The 20,972-nt window shown below is 43.9% G+C and overlaps 1 long non-coding RNA gene across 1 annotated transcript; it reads left to right on the top strand.

Moving 5' to 3' along the window:
* Nucleotides 1-120: 120 nt before the first annotated feature.
* Nucleotides 121-20,624, top strand: LOC124249608 (uncharacterized). Its single transcript, XR_006891431.1, has 3 exons — nt 121-158; nt 13,518-13,655; nt 18,252-20,624. It is a non-coding gene; the product is annotated as an uncharacterized LOC124249608 (long non-coding RNA).
* The last annotated feature ends 348 nt before the right edge of the window (nt 20,625-20,972 follow it).

The raw sequence follows: 20,972 nt of genomic DNA, 5'->3' as shown, positions 1-20,972 counted from the left end.
CAACCATTTATTATTGACATCCCTCCCGCCCCGCCCGCATTTTGCCCTCCTACCCTGTTCCCTTCAGGCTCTTTGGCTGAACTTTATTAACACTCAGTCTGCGTCAGACCCTGTGTAGCTGCGGACACCGTCAGGTCCCTTAGGAGTTGGCAACCCAGGTAATCTTTCTCACCCGGGCGCCCCAACATTTTTTTGGTTGGGGCTGTCCTGGCACTGCAGGACATTTAGAGGCTCCGACTCCCTGGCCATGTCAGTAGCCACCCCTTAGTCGTTGTCTGGGTGGGGGTGGGGGGTTGTAAACCTGCCCTAGGCTAAGAACCTATTAGCTGATAATTAAGATCAGGTGACAACGAAGTGCAGCGTCCAGGGGAGTCCCACTGTCAGGCTTTTTCAGAGCACTGGGAACCCTCAGCCGCCTTCCTTTCCTGAGGCTTCCCGTATTTATTATTTTTTCTGTGAAGACATGCCAAAACAGGGTTACAAAACTGGTGGACTATTCAAAGTGCTTACATTTCATTTATTTCTTCGTTCAACAAGTGTTAACTAAGCACCCATGTGCCAAACACTTTTCTACAAACAAGGGATACCACGTAGGACAAAACACCCCCAAATCTCTGTCCTTGTTGAATTCACATTTAATGTAACAAATTAACACTTGTAACACACACACACACAAATGTAATACAATGTAATTGAGCTCTTTACAGGATAAGTACAGGATTTATAGAAAAAAATATGAATTTATAGGGCACCGAAGGCAGTGTGTCTGGCGGTGAATAGAAGTTTTGCAGAGTTATACGGGGAATGTCATCTTTCAATCCTGGCAGTTTATCTGTGTGATATCTGGGGATAATTAACATCACTAGTGGAAATATTAGAGACACTTTGTGAAAGTGAGGTCTGTGCCAACTTCCCCATCCCCCACCTGTGTGTGCCTACTTAATCTTTGGCCTCTCTGTGCTGGTGTAACCTGGTCGAAGTGACCACCAAGGGCAGAGGGGGAGGAGAAGGTATCACCTGTAGGCAATGCTTGGAAGGGCAAGGGGCAGCGTGTGCTTGTGCATGTGCACGTGTGTGCGTGTGTGTGTGACTGACGGGGGCCAGCCCCAGCCTACTCATGGCAGGCAGGTGCCCTGGTGAAGGTGAACTGGTCAGGGAAGAGCTGACAGGTCCGCTTCTCATTCTTTCACTTTCAAGTGTCTCTGAGTCACTTCCAGACCGCTCTGGTACCAGTCTTTGCAAGAGCTCCGTCCCGGCACTTCACCCCACCGTCCCTCAAAGCATGCCTAGGCAAGGTCCTAGATTACAACCTTCAGGATTCTGACGTCAGGCATCACCTGATGAGGTTAAAAGCCTCCAAAAGACTTTCTCCTCTGAGTTCTCCTAACATTTTTCCCGTTCCACTAATCACAGTGTTTTGGAAACTACAGTTATCAAAAGGTCTGTTTTCTCCATAGGTGGTCTCTTTGAGGTAGAAGCAGAGTCAATAATAATAATAATTATTATTATTATTATTATTTGTAAGGTATTAAGCACTAAGAACTTTAGATTGACTGTTTAGTTTAATCCTCACAATAATCCTATGAAGTTGGCACTGTCATTTTCCCCATTTTACAGGTGAAGAAGTCGAGACTCATAATTCTCAACTCATTTGCCTGAGGTGGAAGAGTTAGCAAGTAGTGTGGCCAGGGCTTGAATCTGGGTTGCCCGACTGCAGAACATTCGCCTTTGAGCGCTTCACTAGTGTTCATTGAGCACCTACTGTGTGCTGGACACTGTGTTTTAGCTATGGGACAGGATGGACCAGCTGCTCTCCATTTATCCCTCTTGTTCTTTTGTTCTGCCCATCCCTTCCTTGAAAGGGAGAATTTTGTTTCATTTTGTTTTTTAATAAATTCACAGTTATGTTATGAGATATAGCCTATTTTCAGTAGGAAAGGTCTTATTTATCTTCCAGAGTGATGCTCTATTAAAAAGGGTGAGACTCTGCTATTGTCCAAAGTGGGTGGAGCTAGAAAGGGGGGCTCTAGGAACATGTACAGGATGGTGTCAGGACCTTGGCAGAAGGAGGGGTAGAAAAGGAAGGAGGGAGGGATGCCAAAGAGACCAAGGGGGAAGGGCCCGGATGCCCATCCCAGGAAGGGCACTTGGTCTTGTGAGGCTGACCCTGTGGACTGAATGGCAACTGGACTTTTGGTGTCACTGTGTATCTGTGATTGGCAGGAGTAAGCTGATCTCTTTTTGGTCATGAATTGCATCTGCAAACCCTGCCAGATGTTATGAGGTGTAATAGCAAGATGACATGTATGCTGTCTCATTGACTCTTCCCCAAAGTCCGGGAAACAGAGAGTCACAGATGTGAAGCAACTTTATGAAGGCCACACAGCATGTACACTGTAGAATTAGCATTCCATCCCTATGGAATGCTACGGATTCTCTAGCTGACATTGGTCCTAGATCCTAGAGAGCATCTAGGATCCTCTTAGGCTGACAGTGTTGCTTCTAACCGTGACCATTAGCTGCCTTTCCATAAAGGAGTGAATTAAACTGAACTCCTAGGGAGAGGTTTGCATTTCTTCATTTTGGCCATAATGTCCTTTTTCTCCTCCAGCAGCTGATATTCTGCTCATCCTTCTAGGTCCAGCCCCAGGAAACCCTCCTCTATCCCCTTTCCAGTGTGACCCCTTCCCTGTATTAAAGCACTTACTGCGTTCTGCCTCGTAGTTTTATTCCCTGTGAAGCTGTTACCTCCGCCAACAGATTCTGTGGCCCTTGAGAGCAGGAGCTAGGGACTTCTGGTTGCCTCTAGAGTCTTCTGGTTGCCTCTCCACATCCACTTTCCATTCCTCTCCACCCTGCTTTGCGTCCTGGACAGCTGACCTAAATGGGCAAGACCAAACGCTTCTATGCCCACTGACTTCAAGTTGAGTTTGGCCCATGGGAGCCCTGGGAGAGACCAGAGGGAGGCAGGAGAGTGAGGTGGGGGTGCTTGTTCCCCCAGCTCTCTTTCTGCAGGGTGTCTTGGGCTGGCCACTCTCTTGACCCACATCATGGCTGTACAATGGCCCTCTGTACACAGCCTTCTCGGCCTCCACACCCAGGCCCCCTTAAATGCGATTCACTAAGGTTCTAGAAACTGCACAAAACCCCAAATGGAAATCTGTACCATGTAGCTCAATAAACAGCTGTTGAGCAAAATTAGGGGCAGGTGTGTTTGTTTGTTTGTTCAAGTGAGAAGCAGAAAAGAAAGGATTTTAAATGATCTTGAGAACTAGGACCAGATGGCAAATAAGCCCCTAGGTTCCTTGCAAACAGTTTTTATTTGTTTTTTTTGTTTAGATGATCTTTAAATTTTTAAAAGAATTTTCTTAGTATGCAGCAAATTTGACTTTTTAAAATTTTGGTGTACAGTTCTATGAATATTAACACATGGATAGATTTGTGTAACTACCACCACAATTAGGATACTAAACAGTTCCATCACCCCAAAAACTCCTTCAACCCGTCACTTTTGTAGTGATACCACTGATCTGTTCTCCATCCATATATTTTTTTTGTGAGGAAGATTGGCCCTGAGCTAACATCTGTTGCCAATCTTCCTAGGTTTTTTTCTCCCCAAAGCCCCAACACATAGTTGTATATCCTAGTTGTAGGTCATTCTAGTTCTTCTATGTGGGAAGCCACCACAGCATGGCTTGATGAGCTGTGCGTAGGTCTGCACCCAGGATCCGAATTGGCGAAACCCTGGGCCACTGGAGTACACGAACTTAACCACCTGGCCATGCGGTTGGCCCCCTCCATCCTTGTATTTTTGTCTTTTCAAGAATGTCATATGAATGGAATCAAACAGTAGGTAACGTTTTGAGACTGCCTTCTTTCACTCAACATAGTGTCTTTGAAATTCATCTAAACTGTTACATTATCAATAGTTTATTCCTTTTTATTGCTGAGTAGTATTCCATCATATGAATGTACCATAGTTTATCTCTCCATTCACATTCAGGTTGTTTCCAGTTTCTGATTATTAACAGAGCTCCTTGAAATATTCCTGTACAAGTTTCTGTGTGAATATAGGTTTTCTTTGCCCTGGGATAACATTATGGACTGATGTGTTCTCCCCAGATTCATAGGTCGAAGCTCCAATCCCCAGTGTGGCTGCATTTAGAGATAGGGCTTTTATGAAGGTCATTAAGGTTAAAAGAGGTCACAAGGGTGGGGCCCTAATCCCACGGACCTGCTGTCCTTATAAGAAGAGGAAGGGACACCAGAGCCCTCTCTCTTCGTGAGTACAGAAGAAAGGCCAAGTGAGGATGCAGCGAGAAGCTGGCCGTCTGCAAACCAGGAAGACAGCTCTCACCAGAAACCAAATTTGCCAGCACGCTGGTGATGGACTTCTAGCCTCCAGAACTGTGAGCAAATGTCTATTGTTTAAGCTGCCTGGTCTGCGGTATTTTGTTATGGCAGCCTGAGCAGACCAATACAGGTAAATGTTCTATGATAAGTGTATGTTTAGCTTTGTGAGAAACTGTTTTCCCAAGTGGCTGTACCATTTTGTATTCCCATCAGCACTATCTGAGAGTTCCAGTTGCTTTGCAGCCTTGCCAACATATGGTATTGTCAGTATTTTTTCCAAGGAGTTTTTATTTGTATTTTCTATGTTGGTATTTTTTTGTGTGCTGCATTTTGTAGGTAGTAATAGCTAAGGAAGCAGTCTAAAACTGAAAATATTTTGAAAGTGTCCTACTGAGGTCCCATCCAACTTTGGGCTGTCCATACACCATTTCTCTTTTCTTGTCTTTCTTCTGGTCTCATTCTATTCCTAGGGCAACGTCCCCTAGGCCAAGACAGCTGGTGATCCGGCAAATTGCAGTCCTCATCAGAGGTGAATACATTTCTGAGAATTGAGGAGGTTGTGTGTGGGCAGGGCTGGCTTCATGGGCTCTGTGCTTCATTTAAAGTTCTACTGTCATCATCTTGAAATTCTTAATCATTTTTGAACAAGGGCCCATGTTTTAATTTTGCACTGGGCCCCACAAATTATGTAACTGGTCCCGGGTGTGGGGGCCACAGGCAGGGTGGGGCTTCTCACATGTTCGCTTAGCAAAGGGCTCTCATCTGTTCCCACCGACCACGTCTCTAAACTAACCCAAGCTCAACCTGAGGGTTTACCTGGCTCCTGCGAACTCCTGCTGCCTGTCTCTTGTGCTCACTTGGGCTAAGCATGATTAATCTGGAGACTTCACAGGAGGATTGTTAGCTTAGGATCCCAATATCCAAATGAGGATTTGCCTTAATTAGGCACTCTTAATTGCAAGGCAAATGGAGCCTCCCTCTTCCACCCTAACACCCCCAAACTGTACTTTGGCATTTATGTGGGAGAGGTAAGTCGACAGTATCATAATGTATTCCTAATTGTTACTCTGCCAGCCCAGCTGGCAAGACGTTCACTCAAAGAAAGGTGATTTATAGGGGAGTTTTACCATGTTCTTGCAGATCACTGAATGCCCAGGTCCAGGAGAATGAATGGTATTAACCAGATGTGGGGAGAGGAGGATGGGGCGCATGGAGGGGTGGGGGTGAGAGGGAAAAGGGAATGGGGAGGTCACAGGCTTGGGAAGCAGCATCCTGAGCTGCTGCTAACCAGGCGCGTGACTGACCTAACCCCTCTGGACTTAATGATTTCAACTCTAAAGTGGAACCAACAACACTGTCTCCTAGGACTGTTTGTGAGGAGTAGATGAAAGGACTTATGTAAGTGTCAGAGGCTGGCGTGCACCAGTCCTCCATAAGTGGAGGGGAATTGATGTCACCTTTGACTGCTTTGTGCATATATGGGAAAGAATAAATTTTTGTGCTTTTCTGAAAAGCCACTTCACAGACTTGCTTGATCCTCTTTCCAGCTTCCTAGGAGCTGGGTTAGGATTACCAGGCCCTTTTTTTAGAGTTAGGAAAAGGAAAGTGAGGTGATCAGAAAATAAAATCAGAGTGGAATAGAACTCAGGAGGGGCTCACTTCAGTTCCGTAGCCTGCGAGGCTTCGCTAGAAGTATTTACATCAGAGATCATTCATTCACAGCTTTGAAAACCTCAACCCACGTGTCCCAGATTAAAAGAGCAATGACAGGCCAAGGAAGCCGATGACATCTCTGATGGTGTGTGAAGATGGGCCGATGGGGTCTTTAAAATAGATTAGCGTAGTGATAGAGTGGAATCCGATTACTTCGGTTCAAATCTCAGCTCTGCTATTTCCTGGCTGTTAGTAACTACCTTAAATAAATTACTCCATCTCTGTGCTTCAGTGCCTCCATCTGTCAAACGAGGATTAAATAATATGATCTGCCTCTTTGGGGTGTTGTGAGGATTAAACAAGATGAGGAATGTGAACTGTGCTTGGCACCGAGTGGCCCTCGGTCCCTGCTAGCCTGCTAGTTCTTTTCATTCCCTCTATGTTTGGGTAACCCCCAGAGTCCTCGGTGTTAGCCCTCCCTATTCTTCAGCCCTAGGTGGGGTTGGCACTCTAGGGTAGGGGAACGGCCTCCCAGCGGGGGGTCTGTGAGTCGAGGAACTGAATGTGACCCCGGGAGGGCCCCCCCCCCCCCAGGCTAGTTGCGTGGTAACGGGGCTTTCCCTGTGAGGACACGCCCTGGTGTTTACAGGTAACTAGGTGGGGGGTTGTAACTTGTAAAGAAGTTAAAGGTTAGACAAAAGAGAATTCTTCCGGGGAATGAATGGGGCTCAGTGCTTGGAACTCGCTGGGTCAGCAGGAAGGGCAGCCGTCCAGGCCCGGCCCAGCCCATGCAGGGGGGCCTCATTATGCAGATTGGGCTTGGCATCTCCCGGTGACCATAGAAACCCAACCAGTTCTCTTTCAACAGTGCTCTGAGGAAAGGTTATTTAACTCCGGCACCCAAGGATCAGCCGCACAGCCTTGCGTCTTCTTGGAACATCCCAGGGCGCTCAGCCCTTAGCATCCGGTTGAGATGGGATGCCACTCTAGCAAGAGCACCAAGGTTGTGGGGGAGTCTCAGGAACCTGGAGAACAGCCTGCCGGAGAAGAGCCAAACCTGGAGGCTGGCACTGAGGCAGCAGATGGCAAAGACGCCTCGTTGCAGGATGGCGCCCCTGAGCGGAAGAGCTGAGATGCTGTCCTCTGGAGCCAGACCCTCGCCTCGGTCCTGGAACTGCCTTTGGCCAGTGAAACCTGAGACAAGCCCCAGTCTGAGAAGCTCTGAATAGAGGGAGGAGAGAGACATCCCCACCTTTGGGATTCAGGCTTCAGAAGTTACCTTCATCAGCCTTTGCTCATTGGAGTTTCCAGGAAGATGAGGCCGTGAGGAATCCTGGTTCCCCAGCTCTCCGGTAGAGAGGACAGGAGAAGTCTTCCCACATCATGGGCCTTTCCCACAGCTCCTGGAAATGGAAGTGCCCCATGGCAGACTGTTCTGGTTCTCATGACTATCTGCAGCTGAGTTGTGACTGTCCAGGGACCCCCACCTGCCTCACCGTGAACTCTGAAAGCTCTGTGGTCATGGCGTCCATTGGGGTGTGTGGCTCTCAGTTCTTTCTCCTTCTCTCTCTCCCTTTTGTCAATAGCTGGCTGAATAGCCAACATCCCTAACAGGAAGGTTTTGCATTTGGCTCACTCCACACTGTTCGTATGAATAATTTAATATTTAACTTGGAGAATTGTTAATGAGTTATGGGAACAATCAGGATCAGACTGTGATCACGTAAACGGAAGGCCACAAGGCCTTGATCATCCAGTAAGTGGAGCGTTGAGAGCTGGTGGGAAGGAAGGAGGAGGGATTTGTGTTCCTGGGTTTTTAATCCAAGAGCAATGTCCCTCTGCTGATATTCATGTGTCTCCTCATATCCAAAGTCTGTCAATTTGCACCCTCTGGCATCTGAGCTCTCTGTATCCAGCCTTCGAAAATATTTTGCTGTTTACTAACATGTCTGTCAGCCTTTCTTTTTTCCCCCTACATGTGTCTTGTTTTTAATTTGACTCAAAAGTGTTTTAATTTGAAATCAAATAGACATGTTTGCAAATAAGTGATGACACAACACATTTGAGAGACAGGATCGAGGATCCGAGATTAGAGGATCAGCAGGGAGGGGCGGGTGTGATTCTGAAGGACACTTGAATAGAGAGGCTGCAGAGCACTTGCCTCGTGCCGGGCAACATGCTGAGAACTTTACATGGATGGCTTAAGGTAACCATCACAACCATGCCCATTTTAGAGATGACGAAATTGAGGTACCAAGAGGTTAAGTAACTTGACTGAGTAGGGCCAACCAATATGGGGCGGAACCCAGATTTGACCTCCAGCAGCGTGGCTCCTGAATTCACGCTGCTAACTACTGCAGAGTCCTGCTTAAAGTGGAGGGTCTTTCTGTGAATAAATGGAAATCACTTCCCATTACAGCCTGTGCCTCGTGGGGACCATTTGTCTTTACTCATTAGGACCTACCTGCCTGTGGAGAAGTAGGCAACTGGTCAGCTAGGAGTTGCTCTTTTGTACCTTGGGTGATGCATTGAGGGCCTTTTGTTTTTACTCAGGTGGCGGTGGGGGAGGGTATGGGTGGGGAGGAGAGAGATGGAGTCAAGAATGGGAGGAAGAGAGAGAAAGAAAGACAAAGAGAGAGCGAGGCAGCAAGCTACTGGAAATGACCCCTCTTTTTGGCCATAAAAACCCCAGAAACTGAATAGGAATCTTTTGAGATGACAGGGCAGCTGGGCTAAAGAGAAGGAAAGAAGGAAGGAAGGACAAGAGGTAAAGTAATTCAGCCTGAAAATTGACTACAGAAGGTTCCTTTTGCTTCAGCAGAGCCTGATGTCTTCCAAGGAAGGAGCAGGAGAGATGGGGCCCCGTGAGCTGGCCCACAGCTCTGCTCCATCCCTGGAGGTGGCAGATGGTCCGTAGGCCGGGAAACAGGCCTGGGCTTGCAGCTGGGGGGCAGGAAGTTTGGGGCGTCTTTTTACAGTTTACTGGGGATAGGCCAAGCTCTGGTAGCTGCTTTCAATTTTTTTTTAGACAATTCTGCTCTTCTCCCTCCTCCCTCCTGATGGAAATTCATCCTGCAAAACAGGGCTGTGTCTGATAAGAAGCTGCTCACACTGTCCACCCTCAGGGCTCCTGGGAACAGTTCTCAGCTGGTGATGAGGCGTTGAGGCAGGGTGCCGCTTATTGCACCAGCCCCTGAGAGGCGGAACTCACAGCTTCTTACCAAATCAAAAGAAGGAGGCTCCAGGTCCTTTCAAGTTCAGAAACAGAGGGGTTTGTTTCACTTCCTTCTGGGAGAGTGCAAAGTGCTCATTTAATTAAATTCAAGATCTCTGAGGGCTTTTAAAAACAGGATTCTTCATCCACCTCCAGCTGTGGCAAGCATGTTGCAATTTGCCCGGAAGTTAATCTGTCTCAGGAAAAAGCACCCAGTTTCTGTCGAAGGACATTCCAATTGTTCCACTGGGGCCCCGTATCATTCATCTGTCTCCCCCTGAGGCTCAAGTGCCTGGTGAAAGTGGTTAGAGTTGTATTTACTCAAACATAGCTTTAACCTCTCACAAGACAGGTCTGCACAGACTGCCCATGACTTGAAAGTCATTGCTCTAGCCTACTTCCCAAACTACTGAAAGACGAGGGGTTGGTTTACTACTCAAATTATCCATCCACCTATCCTTCTACCTGTCCATCCATCCAACCATCCATCCATCCATCCATCCATCTATCCGTCCATCCGTCCATCCATCCATCTATCCGTCCATCCATCCATCTATCCATCCATCTTTCCAGTTGTTTATCCATCCATCTTTCCAGTTGTTCATCCATCCATCCATCCATCCATCCATCCATCCACCTAATCCATCCACCTAATCCATCCAATCCATCTGTCCATCCATCCATCCATTTTTTCATCTATCCATCCTCCATCCATCCGTCCATCCATCCATCTTTCCAGCTATTCATCTATCTATCTATCTCTCCATTCATTCAGCTCTTCCCTTGGAATTTTCAGTTATAGGAGGCAATAAATTTCCCCTTTTAAACCAAATGCATTCATTAAGAAAATTTTTATTGAAATTCTACTCTTCTCTATCACTCATTCATTTATTCTTTCCTCATTCATTTATTTCTTATCAGTTACTAGGTGACTATGCTATGCTAAACCCCTTAGTGTTAAAATTTTGAAGCATGTCTTTGTGGGAGCACAGCCTGGAACAGGGTGGTCCAGAGAGATCTTTCCAGCCCAGATAAGATCCAAGTTGAGCCTTCAAGAGTAAGTAGGAGTTAGCCAGGGAAAGAGGATGTGTGTTTCAGGAGAAGGGGAACATATGACTCAAGATTGGAGGCTGCATAGGGCATGATGTGCAGTGTTGTGGGAGCCTGAACGGCACGTCACACAATGACAGGGAGGTGAAGCTGGAACAGTATAAAGGATCAAATTATGGAGGGCCTTGTACTTTACATCAAGAGACTCAGAGTTCATCCTAATGGTGATGAGGAGTCCATTCCACTGAAGGGCTTTAGGCAGAAGAATGATGTTAGGATATCAATTGCTTTTGACTGCTTGGTATCCTGCCTTCTGGTAACAAATCCCATCTTTTCCCCTTGGGGAACCCTTTTCTTACCCAATGTCAGTTTACCAAATTGGGTGGGGCCGATCCCATTCTCAGGCTCCAGGCCAAGTATTGCATGTTCCTGGTCAAAGTGATTTGTTCAAGGAAGGGCATCTGACCCAAACAAGTCCAATGAGAGTCTTCTCCAGGAATTTTTGTTGAAGCAATTAGGAAAGAAGTATTCACTTTCTTTTGGAGTTAATAAAATTGTAAGATTTAAGCCTGAAACTTCTTAGTGGCAATTTTTCCACCACTGGGGAGGACCTGTTTAAGAATGAATCCACAGAGGAGAGTGGAGCCGAAAGAAGGAGAGACATGTTCCTGATGAACTTATTTGGTCAACTGGATCCAGCCATGCCAGAAGTCTAATTCTACTCCTAGATGCTTTACACAAGCCAATAAATTCTCACTTTTCTTTTTTTTTTTTTTTTGCTGACAGTGACTTGAATTTGGTTTCTGTCACTTTTGAAGAGTTCTGAGTAAATCAGATCAACTCAGATTTGTACATTAGGTAGAGTACCTGGGTAGCTGTTTGAGGATGGAATTGAGAGGATAAGGCTAGAAGCAGGATTACCAATTAGGAGGCAATTGCCTGACTCAGGAAAGGAAGATCTATTAGGTAGCTATTACTATTTATAGCTAATTTGCAACCAGCCACAAAATCTCATTGACACACAAGCATAAGCTTTTTCGTCTTGTTCACATGTCTGTGTGTCACTGTGGTTCAGATGATTTAGACTACCTGAAGATGTGTTCACATGACAAACAGCAAGAGCACAAGAGACCAAGTCTAACTGCACGGCCAGAGTTATATTCTCTATCATTCCATTGCCCACAGCCAGTCACACGGCCAAATCCAACATCAACAGGGCAGGAACGTACCTTCCTCTCATGGAGGTAGGACGGGGGCTGGGGGGTAGGGGGAGTGAATATTTTCTGAACAATAATCTACTCTACCACAAAAGGGATGGAGTGAAGAGGACAAATTCAAGAAATATTTATGGGGCAAAATCAACTGGTTTTGGTGATTTATTTTACATAGGGGTTGAGGGAGAGAGAGGAGTTATTACTGCCTATAAACATAGGTTCCCTACCTGCCACATAAGAGGGGCCAAATAAAAACTGGAACACCAGGCTTATGGCAAGGAAAGGGTTTTTATTTCGGGTGATATCAGCCTGGAGATGAGAGTGAGCCCTCAAATTTCTCTCGTTTCACCTCATCTCCCCGAAAGAGGGGAGGCGAGGGATTTTAAAGGTTTGTGAGGAATGTGGCTGCTTGTAGAGAGGTGGGGGGAGTCAGTGGCTTTGCTGGTCGGAGCTTTTCCATCAGCCTGCGGTCAGCCTTGGGATGCTGCTTGCAGGAAGGAGGAGGAGATGATAAGGAATCCAGGTAGGAGACCTTGGCCATCTGTTTCCATGGCAGATAGTGGATTCTGGAGCCGGGGATCCAGGGAGTAAGCAGGGAAAGAGTGCTTTGGTTTTAATCCCACATATGCTGGGTTTAATATAGGGGAACTGCTATCAGGGCCAGCATCAGAGTCAAGGCTTCTACTTGGGTGATGAGGCTGATGATGGTGCCACCATGTGAGAAAGACTCTGGCTGGGAGAAGGGACAGGTTTAGAGGGAGGATGAAGAGTTGAGTTTTGGAAGGATTGAGTTTGAGATGCTTATAGGACAAAATAAAAATAATAATGACAAATGCTTATATCACTCTTACTATGTCCAGACATAGTTCCAAATGGTTTACATACAGGATTCATTTAATCCTCACACCACCCTACCCTCATTTTATAAATTAAAGCACAGAGGATTGAGTAATTTACCCAGCCTTTCAGCTCTCAAAAACAGAGCTGGAACATGAACTAGGAGGATGGCTCCAGAGGCTGATACTTGGGGAATTTATTTGGCAGTTGCGGGGGCCCTCTGGCACCCTCAGAGCTGGTATAAAGATTATTTTAGAGTCAAAACATTTGTGCACAGAAGATGCAGAAAGAAATCTTATCTGAATTTCCTTATCTGTCTAAATCAGAGCCTCTAGAAAATATAGCTGCCATTAAGCCCCTCCGAGGGAGTTTCTTGTGAACTGAGCTGCCAAGAAGACAGACTGCCCATTCCATTAGCATCAAAAAGCCCAGTAGAACCTTCCATACTCTCCCACTGAAGCCCTAAACACCCCTTCCCTTTGTTAAGTTGATATATACCCACCTTTTCCCCAGTACTAGTGATGTGGGCTCGGTGAGTTGAGGAGTCGAAAGAAAGATTTCTTGGACTCTCAAAGTCTGGCAGTAGTGCTCTTTTATTCAGAGAATAGTATGGAATAGCATGGGGACAGGACCCATGGGCAGTGAAGAGCTGCAATGTGTTGAGAGTTAAGGCTAAATTTAGAAGGCATGGGTATGTGACTTATTTTTACTAGACAAAGGAAAGATGATGTAAAAAGTCATTAAATGGGGGGCTGGCCCCGTGGCCGAGTGGTTAAGTTCGCGCGCTCCGCTGTAGGCGGCCCGGTGTTTCGTTAGTTCGAATCCTGGGCGCGGACATGGCACTGCTCATCAGACCACGCTGAGGCAGCGTCCCACATACCACAACTAGAAGAACCCACAACGAAGAATACACAACTATGTACCGGGGGGGCTTTGGGGAGAAAAAGGAAAAAATAAACTCTTTAAAAAAAAAAATTTAAAAAAAAGGTCATTAAATGGTATCAGTGCAGGTGGGTCTGGTTATTGTGTGGTTGTATAACTTTAGATATGCATTGGGTCATATAGATTGGCATGTAGGCTGGGACACCTTGGGCTTCTCTACCTGGAGCAGCCTTGATCCACATCACTAGGAGCTCCCCCATGCAGCTATGGAAACATGCCTTGCCGTTTCGCCTGTTAATCTGTCTTTTTCTCAGTTAAATTTTCAGGTCTCAACCACTGGGCCAGAGCTGGAAGGGGAAAAATCTTGGCTATGAGGATGTGACGCTTGGGACTCCCTCATCACTCTGGAGACTGCCCCTGAGATCCCAGGACGTCTGACCACTTGGGCCAAGGTAAACTTTTTTTTCCCAGTCAGTCAGACTCTTGGATTCTGCTCTGGGTCTGGCCGAGTAAGGGCAGTAAGAGTTTCTCCTTGTCTTTTCTAAAAAGGTTTTCCAAATTTTAGATTTATAGGAGATAACTTGGTTATGACTCATTGTTTGGATGCTGTGACTTGTTATAGGTAGGCCTTGTGCCTGTATCTTGTGCTGCTCTCTTGTTTCATGCTGTCTATAAGTGTTATTTGCTTCCTCAGAGCTTGGCTTTGGAAATTAGAGAGAGAATTCTGTCTGGTTTTCCACCTGCTGGGGGGTGCAGGTTGTCAGGTCAACTGCCAACCATCAGGTTGGAGGCCCCAAGAATTTGTAGTCAGCCAGGCAGAAATGTGAGTAGCCTGGGCACCCATCTGTGACTGGTGTCCTACTGACCATTGCCAGCTCTCACGGGATTTGCCTAAGTCTAAATCTTAAAGGATCTCATCCTATAAGGACCCTCTTCTCTTTCCTCCTTGCCTTTGCTTATCACCTGTGGCAATGGAGATCCTCATTTTCTTTATCCCCGGCTACCTTTGGGTATGGGGCTGCATCTTCTGTGCCCTCTCTGGGGATGACTTTTGTCTCCACGGTTAAGCCATAAAAATGCTTATGGTCTGAGTCACAGTTGGAAGGAGTATGCTCTCCGAAGCTGGGTTAGAATCTGGCGTCTTGGTTTGGAAGGAACCTCTTGGGCTGGAAGTTCTCCTTCCTGGCTTTGGTTTTGAGGCTTCTCTGTTCTCCTCTTGGGCTGAAAGTTCTTTCTGGCTTTTTGTTTCAAGGTCTTTCTGTTCTCCTACTTGATCCTGTGGCTCTTATGGGAACTTTTCAGTAGACTAAACTTCCTCCTTCTCAAATCCCTGCTGACCGTATGCTCTGCCTGTCTGGCACTGATTGTCTGCTTCCTTTCTTGTTGGCATGACTTTACTATGGATAACTTAGAACGTCAACAGTTTCTTTGAGAAAGCTTATATCTCCCAAGCTGGCTTCCCTAAGATTTTTCCCTTCCACTCCAGCCCCTCAACTTCATATAGTCACTGGAACTGTAGTAATCCTGGCCCTCCTTTCAATAGACTCTTAAGAGACTCAGGAACCCTTAAAAGCAACCATCTGAGGCTGAAAAAGAAAGAAAAAGACTAATTGGAAACAAAATTTAGTCTACAGCCTCCATTAGATTATGTGTTAGGAAAAAAGGAAAAATCTTAAAAGTCTCCTCCACAAATATTAGTAAAAAGCTTTACACCCATGGTGAGCAGGTAACAACTTATTCCATTTGCCGGAAACACAATTAGGATCAAAATATACAGTGGAGCAAAGACGAGAATCAACTCTTACATATAAACTAGTGAAATTTAGATGATTGTATGTCTTAGCCCGTTTGGGCTGCTGTAACAAGATATCACAGGCTGGGGGATTTCAACAGCAAACATTGATTTCTCGCAGTCCTGGAGGCAGGATGCCCAGGAGCCGGATGCCAGTGTGGTAGGGCTGTGGTGAGGGCCCGTTTTCTGGCTTGTAGACAGCTGCCTTCTCACTATTTCTTCACATGGCTGAGAAAGGAAGAAAGAAAGAAAAATGAAAGAGAGAAGGGGAGAGAGAGAGAGAGAGGAAGCTCTCTGGTGTCTCTTCTTATCGGGGCACTGATCCCATCACTAAAGCTTCCCCCGCATGCCTTAATTATCCACCAAAGGCCCCATCTCCAAATACCACCATATTGGGAATTCCAGTTTCAGGGCATGAATTTGGAGGGACATAAACATTCAGTCTATAGCACTGTATTTATGCCTGATTCATGGCTAAAATTTTAGAATGAAAACTATAAGATCTGTATCTGCATCTGTCTGTATAGGTATGTATATTACGTATAAATGATATTTTCCTGCCTCTGGATGGTATTACCAAATTAATAAAGAAGCTCTATTCTAATTGACTTTGACAAAATAGACACTTATAGAAATTAAACATCCCCCAAACTCTCTGAAATACTAAGCCAAAAGTTTTTAAGTTCGCGTGATTTGGGTAAATGAGACTAGTCTAATATTGCTGGTTTAATAAGAACAGCTGTGTTTTCTGAGGTATCAGCATCAAGAATGATACAAGCATGTGTTTTTATTCTATTTGGGTTTGCTAGTCAAATAGACTAATGTTATATTTACTACATGTTTAAGATTATAAAACTTCTAGATTTAATTCTAATCAAATTAAGTCATTATTCTGGCAAACTTTATTTCAACAATAACTATGTTCTATAATAAATCTGCCTAAAAGTAGTTTCCCAAATCTTTTTGCTTATTTGCCACCTTAAAGCTATACTAAATTAAGTTACATGGTAGCTGTTGATTACATATCTGGGTCAATTCTGAATAAAGTAAAATATTGAAATGTTAATTACTGAACATAAATTAAGTTTGTATGCTTTTGGCTTCTTATTTTTACATAGAGACTAAAAACATTTGAGTCTGTTACTAAACATGTTCTTTTGCTACATTGAGAAATTGTGCTATGAGAAGGCATATACCTCTAGAAATTGTGAGACAGTATATTCATAAATTTGCTTATCTACTATAGGATGCTAGTATATGACAGACAGTTCACAATTGTCTGCTTCCTAGTTTTCTCTGGAAAATAAAGGTTACTAAGGGTTGAAAATTATAATCAATATATATAAATGAAACTGCTAGAAATAATGAAGGTGAAGAAAAGAAAAACTCCTGTATGAAAATTATGCAAGGAAACTAGGATGTGTTTTTGATAAGAAAAAGTATACAAGGTGTGAAGATATGTTTTTGTTAAGGGAAAAAAGAGAGCAATTTTGTCCTAAAGTAGTTGTTTAAACGTTGTTCCAGAATGAGAAAGAGAAAAACCTGACTGGATACAGAAGGTTGTAAAGGATCTGCAAGAGTGAGGGAGAGAGAGAGAGAGACTTTAATGTTATGTGGTCGAGCTGGCAAGGATGGAATGGTTTTATTGCAAGGTTGTAAAGTGAGCTTTAATATCAATAGTGTACCAATGCAAAACCAGTGTTTGATTTTCTCTCTTGAAAGGACAGAGTTTCTTGGGTTGTTGGTGTCATCTTAGTAAGAGATTATAAAAGGTTTTCTCTACCTTTTGAATGATCCATCTAGGAAACAAGGATTCTGTGTCTTAGAATAATTTCCTGTGTTGTCCTTATCATGTTCTTGATTATTTAAGAGAAATGAGTCTTCTCACTTTTTAAAAGAGCTGTCTTTTTTTTATTAAAATAATCACGTTGCTCCCTATATTTACTTTTGAAATCTTTTATTGTTATTTTGGTTAAATGGACCACTAACTATTGTTGCATAGTGACCTATGCACCTGGTTCATAACTGTTTAAACCCTTTGACATTTTTGACAACTTCCCCAAATCAAATTCTAAATGAAGTCTTCTTGATCTCAAATTGACTTTGAGGTGTCCCCAAGGGCCCCTGGAAAAGCTCTTGGTCTCTCCCTTTTTAAAAAAGAGAGATGTTCAACTGATCAGGTTTATTTGATGTGTTAAATTGCATGGAAAGCATTGTCAAATACCAAGTAATGCTTGACTTTCCCTAGGTTATATTTATATGGATAATGTTATTAATATAAGTACTTGAGAAATTTTATGAAATTCCTAGAAATTTGTCAATGCCCTCACTGTTCATTATATGTCTGGTATAATGTTATCAGGCATGATTCTAGTTATTATTTAAAATGTTGTATGTCACCAAAACAATCAAATTTCCTTAGTCAAATTGTGTTATTTTTATAATGAACTTTCATCAAGTTTTTATTTTAATTTTTAAATTTTATTTATTTATTTTGAGGAAGATTAGCCCTGGGCTAACATCTGCCACCAATCCTCCTCTTTTTGCTGAGGAAGACTGGCCCTGAGCTAACATCTGTGCCCATCTTCCTCTACTTTATATGTGGGACGCCTGCCACAGCATGGCTTGACAAGCAGTGTGTAGGTCTGCACCCAGGATCTGAACCAGCGAACCCTGGGCTGCTGAAGCAGAATGCATGAACTTAACCACTAAGCCACGAGGCAGGCCCCTCATCAAATTTTTAAGCAGGGTCGTTTTAAGTCTTTTGTCATTCACAGATAGTTATTGTTTTACTCTGATGCTTTTCTGAAAGCTCTTGAAATGAGCTATGAGACAGAATGCTTCATCTTCAACAAAAGGATGATCTTAGACTCACGGAAAGGACTATTACATGTGCTCTGTGGTATAGGCATCTGATGGTTTTAATAACTTTGAGATCGTACCACTGGACTGAGAAAGTTTTCCAGAACTGCAATCGAGAAGCTGATGGGTTCACGAAACCGCCAACCCAAGAACAAGCAGAACAAGAATTAATTACATGGGACTGAATGAAATAACAAAGAATCATTATAATTTTCATGAATTTTCTGTTGGAACATTGCTGGTTCTTTATGTATCTTCTGGATATAGGGAACTCTTTTCTCTGAAGCTATATATAAAATTATATGTTTCTAAACAAAAATGGAACATTTATTTTTTTCTCCCTATTTGATCCTTCCAGAATTCAGAAACTCTTATTGAGTATTCTTATTTTCAGGGCAATATAGTTCTTTGCAGAAGTTCAAGAAGAATCTGTCCTTCCTGTAACAGGATATAGTTGGAAAAATTGGTTATATAACCAACGCTTTGACTGGAATGCCATATTGGAGAATGATGTGCACAGAATCAGATAAGATCAGACACTTTTAAGGAACTGAGAACCATAAAGGTTGACTTCATGTTGTAATTCTTACAAAGCCCTCTTGGAAGAACTGGCCTATTATCTGGATTGCAGGTTCTCTGCCTTGCAGGTGAGTAAGCAAAGTCACTTCCTGGCAGGCCCAGGAACCTTAGGATATTCTGGGGACCTCAAGAAGAGAGGCATTCATCCAAATCTATAGGAACTGCAGATGAAGTCTGGTGGTGAGTTCCTGGCTTGGGTTCTTAGCCTCAAGTAAGTTTTTAAAAGTACAATCTGAGATTCCTCATGAAAAGTTCCAGCAAAGCAAATTTAAAAAGACGTTGTGGTCAGTTACCTTTCTTGCTGCACTTATGTAAAGATATAGGCCAAATCCAATGAAACCAGACTTATTTTGCAATCAAGAATAATCTTACTTTGATTATCTTTGATCAAAATAGAAGGTGATTGTAGAGAGAAAGTTTATGTTTCAATGGAATACTATAAGGCGTCCTTGTGGGTTATCAGATTCTAGTCCTGTTCATTGTCTTTGTGCTATTTTTCATCTTTTTGTAAAGTGGCTCCCACTGTCTCGTGCATTTTATCAGTAATTAACATTTTCACCAAGAACTAAAACTGCCCTTCTCTCAAAGCACTGTAAGTCAAAGCTGGATGATTTCATATAACTTCAAAGGATTTATCACCACAATGATGTGGGCCACTCAGAAAGTTCACCAAACGCCCGTGTCTTCCACGCTTTGCTCCAGGAAATAACCATGATTATGACACTACCATTACCATCTTCACTAAAGACGTTTCGAACCCAACATCTAGAAATCTTCTCGACTGGCTCCCTTCTGGACTCAGAAACCGTGTGTATACTCTGCTCCAATCATTAATCTTTGTTTTTCTTTTTGATTCCTCATTCTAATCTATGTTCTTCTCCCCCATGGCAGATCTTTTACCTCAAAATTTCTAACATGAATCTCTCTCCACAGCAAACAACCTAGCTTCTTTTTTTGTGTGTGAAACTTCTAGGAACGTTTCAGATGAGGGAAATATGGGGACCCTCTCAGATCCCCAGAGTTGGTATAAAGATTATTTTAAAGTCAAAACATTTGAGTGCAGAAAGATATCTTTTCGAACTTCCCTTATCTGCCTAAAGCAGAGCCTCCTGAAAATACAGCTGCTGTTAACCTCCCTCCTGGGGAGTTTCCTGAAAATTCATTTGCCAAGAAGACAGACTGCCCATACCTGTTAGCATCAAAAAGCTCAACAGAAACTTCCATATTCTCCTGTTAAAGCCCTAAAAACCACCTTTCCTTTGGGCAATCCCATGAGTTTTCCATTCTGTGTGCTCTCCTGCTTGCATGTGTGAAAACATATCTTGTCTTTTCTTCTGTTAATCTGTATTTTTTCCAGTTAAATTTGCAGGCCCCCAAGCACTGGACCCAAGTTAGAAAAGGAAAGTTTTTCTCCCAAGAGAGTCATCAGAACACACTGTCAGTTAAAGCCTTGGAGAAGATTAGCTCCCTGAAGGGAGGGGCTGCCCACAGAAAGAAGAGAACGTTCAAGGAAAGAACTGAGGAAAAACCAACATCTAAAGGGTAGTGGGGTAGAAAAGCCACAAAAGAGCTGGAGAAGGCCGAAGATCAGATTGATGGGAGATAATGACCAATGGCTTCCATGTGTGGAGCATTTACCAAGTGCCAGGCACTGTGCTCAAAGACTCTACAAGCATTGTCTAATCTGCTCTTCACGGTAGCTCCCGAAGGCAGGTAAAATTCACACATTATTGGTGAAACAACACAGTCGTGAACCTTGAGTGAATTGCCGAAATTCACACAGCTAGTTGGTGGCAGGGCAAGAATTTGAACTCTAGAGGCCATGGTTTTAGCCATGATAGTGGGTTGAATAGTGTCCCCCCAAATTCATGTGTACCTGGAACCTCAGAATGTAATCTTATTTGGAAATATGGTTTGAAGATGTGTTCAAGTTACGATGAGGTCATACTGGATTAGTGGGTCCCATATCCAATGACCGGTGTCTTTGTAAGAGAAGGGAGAGGAGGATTTGGATACAGAGATGTAGAGGAAGAAAGCCATGTGAAGATGGATGTAGAGATTGGAGTTATGCTGCTACAAGCCAAGGAACACCTGGGGCCTCCAGAAGCTGGAAGGAACAAGGAAGGGTTCTTTCCTCGAGGCTTCAGAGGAAGCATGGCCCTGCTGTCACCTTGATTTTGGACTTCCAGTCTCCTGGACTGAGAATAAATTTCTGTTGTTTTAAGCCACTCAGTTTCTAGTACTTTGTTAAGGCAGCCCTTGGAAACAAATACAACCACTGTGCCATCACTGGCTTTCTTAGAGGAGAAGACTCAAGAGAGTGATGTTAGCGAGTTCCAGGAGGAGAGATGGATTCTTGGGGTTGAGGGAGCGTGGAGCTTGTCCTTTTAGAGGTGTGTTTCTGAATCACACTTGAGTCTTTTTCAGGGTATGCAAGGCCATCGCCTGATCTGGAGAATTTTACCCCTATCCATCTTGTTAAAGAAAAAATTATTCATGATTCTTGTTAAGGATGGTAAGGCAGGCTTAATTCAGG

This window comes from Equus quagga, chromosome 13 (genome assembly GCF_021613505.1).
Source record: "Equus quagga isolate Etosha38 chromosome 13, UCLA_HA_Equagga_1.0, whole genome shotgun sequence".
NCBI classification, from domain to species: domain Eukaryota; kingdom Metazoa; phylum Chordata; class Mammalia; order Perissodactyla; family Equidae; genus Equus; species Equus quagga.
The sequence above is the reverse complement of the archived record's forward strand: the minus strand, read 5'-3'. Positions and strand labels throughout refer to the sequence as shown.